Raw genomic sequence first — 8,331 nt, forward strand, 5'->3', positions numbered from 1 at the left:
AAATCTAAAATAAATTAAAGACAACTAAAACAAAGCCAAAATTGAAGTGTGGCTGGAAATATCCACAACACATATGCCAAAGGGTTCTAATATAACACGTGCATAAAAGTTCTTACAAACCTACGAGAAAAAAAGTTATTGAACAAGGGCCATTAGGTGACATGGTGGTTAAGGTGCTAGACTTCCCCACGTGGCTGACTGTGAGTCAAGGCCCAGACTAGGCAGCTTGAAAATCAAACCAGGGGGCTGTAGGAGAAGATGGCAATCTCCACAGGAGGTAAAGTTCCTCATACTTTTTGCTTGTTGGAAGAACTTGAAGAAAGACAAAAAAGGATATGGCAATGGTATGGTTCGCTGGGCCCTTGAAGATGACGAAGATATGACAGTTACAAGGTGGACAAGCATGATTACTGAGCTATCAAGGACACATTATGAAAACAGAATATATATACAGAAAGTAGAATGTGGACCTAAATAACCAGAAGCTCCTCCATCAGTTAGATTTGTAACAAAAATTCATATGAATGGAATAAATAATTCCAGTGGGGTGGTGGGTACACAAAGGACAGCAGTGTTAGCAAAATGGCAAAACTCTTAGAGCATTCAAGTCATCCTTCAAGAGCTACGACGTTTAATGATGGCCAAAGAAAATATGAATCTTCCACAACCACCAGAAGGACAAACATACAACAAGTAATTTTATAGGACCTCGAATTTGTCTTAAATCAACAACCTTCGACTCATATAAATGTATTGATTAAATATTACAAGGCAAATACCCACACATTAAGTAAAAGAATTCCAGCCGGTAAACATGACTGGACATTTGTAAGAATATATTTAATATATGTCCACCCGTTATGTTTTCAGATAACAAAAGGAAAAATGCAGCACAGTTGTTTTTGGTTTTGTTTTTGTTTTTCTCTTGTGAAGGCACTGTCATTTAAAGGTAAGCCTGGAGTACTTGAAATAGAATTCGAGTTTTCAAGATGAAAGCATGGCGAGAAGTGTCAGATGGCAGTGGTGTGAGCATGTGTTTCTGAAAAGGAAAAAATCTCAAGATTGGTGAAAACATGTGTTTCTGAAAAGGAAAAAATCTCAAGAAGGAAAAACAGCAATGGCATGCTTTATCCATTTTACTTAGTGAAAGAGCTGTAGTCAAAATTATTTAAGATAGCAGGTACAATGAATATTGTCACAAAAATGTTAATTTTTGAAAGTGGAGTGGGTGCTAACTACTATTAACAAAAAAATGTTCAGAATTGTATTGATACCTGTATTTATTCAAAAAAATGTTCAGAATTGTATTGATATCTGTATTTATAATTAAAAAAAAGAAAGGTTGGAGGTGTATTGATGAATTTCTGTTAGAAGCTGTTCTTGTGTGTTACATGTAACAGACACGGTAAATGTTCACAGTTTTGTTTGACAAACCATGCGTTTAAATTGGAGTCAACAAAAAAGAAATAGGTGCATGAATATGTGATTTTGAGATTAAAGTTAGCCTTAAAATGTAAATAAAATGTGAAAAGTTAAAAGAGAGAGAGAGAGAGAAAGAAGAAGAAGAAAGAAAAGAAAGAAAATCAAGACAGGAATATGTGCATGTGTGTCCAAAATCCTGGCAGGAGAATGGAGAAGAGACTGTGGTGTGGCCATCCCCCGAGAAGGTGGTTTCTCACTTTCCTTCTCTCTGTCTCTATCTCTCTGGTACATCTATGTGCCCTATGTCAAAAGCCTAAAAAAGCAAATAAATAAAGATTGAGCAGAACATAAAAAGATATTCAATTCCACTCATAATTAATGAAATCCTAATTAAAGTAACAATAAGAAATCATCTTTTACCTATCAGATTGGCAAAGATTAAAAAGATTTCTCATCCCCATGTTGGCAAGGGTGTGGTGGAAACAGACACCTTTATATGCGGCCGATGAGAATTAAACTGATGCAACTTCTTTGGAAAGCGGTTTGGCAATATTTATTAACATTTTAAATAAGCATATCCTTTGATCAACAAATTTTCCCTTCCAGGAATTTTGCCTAAGGAAATACAAGTACTAGAACACAAGGGCAAAGACAGTTAGTTGTATACTGCTGTTTATTACTGCACTGTTCATAGTAGGAAAAAATGGAAACAATTTAAATGTCCATCAGTGGGGGGGTTGGTTAAATAAAGTAGGATACATCCATCTGAAGAAACACAATGTTGCTGTTAAAAGTAACATACTGGAAGGGGTGGGTGGCATAATGGTTATGTTGTTGGACTCCCACATAGTCCACCACCATTTGAGTCCTGGACCCAGCAGCTTAAAACTCATGTTCGGCATGTTGCATGCATGCTCAAAATCCCAACAAGAGAATGGAGGAGAAGGGAGCATGCTCAAAATCCCAAGAAGAAAATGGAGGAGAAGGGGCTATGGTGTGGCCATTCCCTTGGAGAGTGATTTCTCACTCTCTGTCTTTCTGTCTCTCCAGTGAGCACATGCACCCTATACCAAAAAATCCCTCTTAAAAAAAAGTAACATACTAAATGGAAAAATATAATAAGTGAATCAAAAGCGAGAAATTTTTCAGTAGAGTATAATCTTTTATTTCATTTTTTATTGTGGTTATATGTTATATATGCATAATTTACCATTTTAATCATTTTACGTGTACAGTTCAGTGGCATTAATCACATTCATGATGACATGCAACATCACTAGTTCCAAAACCTTTTTGGAAACACAAACACAATCTGTAACCATCAAGCAGTAACTTCCCATTCTCCTCCACTCTGTAGACCCTAACCTACTTTCTGCCTATATGAAGCTGCCTGTTCTTTTTTTTTTTTTTTTTTTTGAGAGGTTTTTGCTATAAGGCACATGCGCTCACCAGACGGACAGAGAGAGACAGAGAGACAGAAAGCGAGAAATCACCCCCAGGGGGGATGGTCACACCACAATCCCTTCTCCTCCATTCTCCTCTCGGGATCATGGGCACGCATGCACACGCGCCCGGCATGAGTTTTAAGCCACCGGGTCCGGGACGCGAATCGCTGGACTACATGGGAGTCCAGCGACACAGCCATTACGCTAACTGCTGGTTCCCAATTTGCTGGTTTTGACATTTCCATGTAAGTAGAATCATACAATACTTCAATAGCTACACAATATTTATATACGCCAAACAGGAACTCAGATACGTAAATGCCAATGTTCACTGCAGCCTTCTTGACAGTAGCTGAAAAGTGGAAGCACATACCTGGAAATCCCATCCGGAAGTGATATGGATACTGTGAGAGGCCGCACTGTGATTGAACAACCCAGGTGTTCATTGACACAGGAATAAACAAAATGTGATATATGCACACAGTGGGGTATTTTCAGCCATTAAAAAGGGACGGAGTGCTGCTACATGCTACAACATGGGTGAACCTCAAAAAAAATTGCACCCAGTGAAATATTCTATATAAAAAGGAACACTTGGGTTTCTTCCACTTTCTGGCTACTGTCAATAATGCTTCAATGAACACTGTCATACAAGTATCTGAGTCTCTGTTTGGTTATATAAATTTAAGAGCGAATTTCTTGATCAGATGGCAATTTTTAGCTTTTTGAGGAATGATGCTGTTTTCCATAGTAAATGTACCATTTACCTTCCTACTAGCAACTAGGGTTCTTTTCTCCACCCTCATGAACACTCCTTTTTTTTCTGAGAGAGAGAGTTTTGCTATAGGGCACATGCGCTCGCCAGAGAGAGGGAGAGAAAGTGAGAAATCATTCCCCCACCACAATCCTTTCTACTCCATTCTCTTTTTGGGATTTTGGGCACACATGAACACACAACCGGCATGAGTTTCAAGCATCTGGGTCTGAAACTCGAACTGTGGTTAGCCATGTGAGAGTCCAGCACTTTAAACACTACCACTTGCTGGCCCTATTTTCTATTTTTTAAAATTAGAGTATAATCCTTTTTGTGAAAATTAAATAAATGTATCTAGATAGATAGATATAGAGATATCATTTTTTAAAAATCCATGCTTACCCAATTCATAACAGTGATTATATTTCTGAGGCATAGATTTATAGGAGGTGCTCCTATTATGCTTTATATATTTTCATTTCCTTCTTCCTTTTTTTTTTTTTTTTTTTTTTGTTTAGTTTGCTATAGAGTACATACACTTGCCAGAGAGACTGGAGGCAGGGAGTGGAGTGAGAAATCACCCTCCGGGGAGATGGCCACACCACAATCCCTTCTTCTCCATTCTCTACATGGGATTTGGGGCACACATACACACATGTCCAGTATGATTTTTCAAGCCGTTGGGTCCAGGCTAGAACCACAGAGCCAGCCATGTGGGATCCAGCTGACTTAACCTCCATACTACCCGCTGGCCCTCCATTTTCTTAAAAATTGTTTCATCTTTATCCATGGTAGAGCTCATGCATGAGAGAGAGGAGAGCACGCTCCCCAGGACAGGCTGGTCCTGCTACAGCTCCTTGCTCCAGTCCTGCAGCCCACTGGGTCTTGGGCACTTGCACACATGCCCAGCATGTTTCAGGCTGACCAGGCTAGGGATTCTAGCCATGATCACCATGTGAGATCCAGCTTCTCCTGAGCACAGCATTATCACTGCGCCAGGGAGCTGGCCCTATATTCTCCACTTTGTAAAAGTGTTTAGGACACATGTTGCTCTTGTTATTTAAAGAAATGTCAGAAAAGAAACCTTAAATGAAAATTAGCCTGGGACAGTTTCATGCATGCTTGCTAATCTGAAACACATTACAGTTCTTGTTATATACACAGCGAGACCTACATCAGCAGAAGTGGAAAGTCCTGAGTCCCAGCCCTAGGTCTGCCACTTCAGGGCTCAGTTTTTTCACCTCTGAATTCTGAGACACCTGAGACTGGATGGAGTTCACTGCCAGGAGGCCAAGAATGAGCTACAGCTGTGCGGACATCGCAGTCGCTTCCACCTGGGACAGCACCCACAGGGCGCCACAGGCTACGAGCAGCATCTCCCGTTAACCTAGTGCGCCTTACAAAGGTTAGGCTGGGCAGTACTGGGTCTGGTAGCCTTTACGATCTCTTCCCACACCGAGACAGAGTTCTCTGGCTATGCTGAACTAATGAAGTAAAGAAAAGGAAAGTCTTGGGGAAAACCTCAAAGTAATCCATCATGAAGGAGTGAAGACCCTCCCACACCCCAAGGAGGAATGAGAGGCCCAGAAAAGTATTCGAAAAACAAGAACACCAAAAGAGGGTACCTTATACTTACTAATTCGAGGATTTCACCTGGAGCCACGTGTGGTGAAGGAGAGAGCAAGGGCCAGTGTCTGGAGCCAGGCTGCTCTAGGAGAAGCATCCCAAGGTCACCTGCTTGAGCAGCCCCAAGGAGAAAACCTGACCTCTGTGGGAAGAGGAACTCAGGCCTGGGTAAGTGGAAGCCTCTTCCAGGTGCGCTCAGCCTTTCAACCGCCAACTGTGGACTTTGCCCTTGAAATTCAACTCCTGGGTTAGAGGTAATTCCCTGGCATGTCCTGTGTAAACTGGGCTAATCACAGAGCACAGCACAGAGCACAGCACGGAGCCTGCCGCAGATCCTGAAGCCCTGCCAGCATGAAACAGGCTGTGCTCAAGGGCACGGGGAAGCTGCTCCCAGCGTAAACATCACCTACGCGAATGGAACCAAGTGCTCGGAACGGGCATTTTCCAAAAATCAGACAAAGCGCACCTGGAAATCTCCCCCGAAGTGACGTGGGTACAGTGAGAAGAGGCACTGTGATTGAGGGCATGGACCTTCAAGTTTTGTTCATATTACAGGGCAAGCCACCCACGAACTTCTCAAGTTCAGACTGCAGGCATGGAATTCTAGGTTAGTAAAAGAAAGTAAGCCTTTTCACAGGTACCCTCACACCTTTATAGACAATTCAGATGCCAAGCTGTTAAGCAGAGGTGCTCACAGTAGGGTTCCCAGCCAACAGCATCACTTCCAAACTTGTTAAAAAGCAAATTCTCAGGCCCCACCATCCCTCCTAAATTGGAAACAAGCTCCGGGGAGAGTTGGTGCATATTCGAGTTTGAAAGCCATAGCTGCAAGGCTCCAGGGGACTCAGCCATCTGGAGTTCCAGCTTCCTCCCCTGACTTCTCATATCTTCAGCTAAAAATAAAATTTGAGGGACTAGAACGTGGTCTCTGTAGGTGCCCCCAGCAGACAAGCAAGCCTCCTCCAGTGCTACCTTCCACATGGTCTCACCAAACAGATCCAACTGTGTTCCTTTCCTGCTCTTCTTAAAAACAGCGAGTCCCCAATTCCTAAGGGCTCACATCGCTCTAGATCTGACCTCAGCCACTCCTTTCATCCCTAGCTCACGTGCAGGTCCTCATTCACCGTACGTGGCCACTGAATGTCTGTTCAGAGAATGAGTCTTAACGGCAATCTGCAAATCACCCTTTAAGGGAATCTTTCCCAGTCACGTCTCTTTTCCTTCAGAAGCAAGGTAGTTACCCAAACAGGCAGACAGCAGAATCTAATCACTTACAGGTGTCAGGAACCTATGCTTAATCTGAAATTCAGTCTTACCCTGATCTGCCCTCCACTAACTAGGCTGGCAGGCCAACTAGGCTGAGCAGAGACCTCAAGAACACCCAGGAAAGACAGTTCATAAACAAGCCCACACACTGTCATCCCAGAATCCTGAGCTCTGATGTACAGAATCTAAACAGGACAACCCCCTTCAGTGACATAGCCATTACGCCAACTGGTGGTCCTGAGGACAAACCCCCTTCAGAAAAAGAATCTACCAAAAGAAACTAATCAAAGTTCAATTCCCAAGAAATGAAAGTTTGGCAATCAAAAACTTTTGGAGTATTTCAGATTTTAGACTGTCAGATTAGGACGCTCAACCTGTAAACCAAAGAGAGTGGGAGTGTAGAAAGAGCATATGCTTTGGAATCATACAGACTTAGGTTGGAATTTTAAGCAAGTTCGCCACTTCGAGTTCCCATAGATGTCAGAATGCAAATTCACTCAAACCGTCCTAAGGATTTACTAAAACAGCACAAATAAAAATGCCCAATATATGGGGACCAACACGTGGTGTGGTAGTTAGGGCGCTGGACACTCCCACATGGCCAACATGGTTCGAGTCTCAGACCTGGGGGCTTGCTTTCTCACCTTCCCTCTCCCTCTCTCTGTGTGTGTCTTTCGCTGGTCAAATTAAAATAAATGAATGAATAAATAAGTAGTTTTTTTTTTAATGTCCAGTATAACAAAATGCCCAGAGCAGGGTAAACATTTCACTAACAGAACACCATATTCATTCAAGTTCCTCTGGCTAAGCAGCTACTGCCTATCCCCACTCCAGATCCTCCGTGCCCCTATTGTTGTTCTTTATTCTTCTTGATCGGATTGAGCATTCCTCTTAGCTAGCCACCCCTCTCAAATACACAGCTCTCTCAAGCTGTGGCCATCTCCTACCCCAACTCCATCTGCTCCTTACAGTCTACTGTTCTTTCCTGTCAAGCTCTTCCCTACCTCAGGGGTTCTGCCTTGCTGTTCCCCTTCCCAGGGATGTATTTTCCCCAAATCTGTACATTCACGGCTTCTTGTCCTGAGTTCATGAAAGCTCAAATGTCATATTCCCAGAGAGGCCCTTCTCTAACCTCCTAAGTCTCTGTTATTCCCTCTCTCGAAATCAGCAGTATTTCCTTCTTAACTCATATCACTATCTCTATCTCACGTATGGATTTGTTTTCCCATTCACTAAGCTGCTTGTCCACCACATGACCAGAAGGGCTTGGCTGTCTTGGTTATCGCTCCATCTCCAGCATGAACAGCAGAATGAACACTCAATAAATATTTACTGAATGAATAAATAAATCCAGTCTCTGAAACAAGACAGGCAGAGGTGGACTGCCCACCCCACTCCTTTCTCTGACTAACTAGTGACAGTAAGTGATGGGATCCCAGACGCAGACTGTAAACCAAACAAGAGAAAGGCCCAGGTCAACCCTTGGAGAACACCAACAAATAAAGTCACTCCAGCTTCCCCGCTGACAAAACAGTAACTGCCATCAGGGCCGGGAAGACGTCACGGTGCAGCAGTCTCCCGGGTTTCCTGCTCTCGTGTCTACACTGCCCAGAAGCAGCTCACGTGCTTCCAGCAAGGCCATGTTTTCGGGTTTCTTTATCTGAGCTTGGGCGTTTTTCAGGTGAAAAGAAGTCTTGATATAGTATTGCCATTGAAACCCACCTGGGTTTACTAAACAGTGTGAGTTCTGAGATTTAAAAAAAAAAAAAAAAAAAAAAAAACCCAAAAATGTTGCCCAAAAAAAAGGGGAAAAAAAAA

The 8,331-nt window shown here is 42.6% G+C and overlaps 1 protein-coding gene across 7 annotated transcripts in view; it reads right to left on the reverse strand.

Moving 5' to 3' along the window:
- The window catches only part of DENND2B (DENN domain containing 2B), a 210,993-nt gene that overhangs the window by 104,067 nt on the left and 98,595 nt on the right, over positions 1 to 8,331 (reverse strand). Inside the window, exon 1 of one of the 7 annotated variants that reach the window (XM_006162911.3) lies at positions 5,258 to 5,488. The exons of the other annotated variants lie outside the window; for them this stretch is intronic. The gene's annotated coding sequence lies outside the window, so the exon portion shown is untranslated. Of the gene's footprint in view, positions 1 to 5,257; positions 5,489 to 8,331 lie in introns of those variants that run through there. 7 annotated transcript variants of the gene reach the window in all.

The sequence above is a fragment of the Tupaia chinensis genome, unplaced genomic scaffold (genome assembly GCF_000334495.1).
Source record: "Tupaia chinensis unplaced genomic scaffold, TupChi_1.0 Scaffold141165_1, whole genome shotgun sequence".
In the NCBI taxonomy this organism is placed as follows: Eukaryota; Metazoa; Chordata; class Mammalia; order Scandentia; family Tupaiidae; genus Tupaia; species Tupaia belangeri.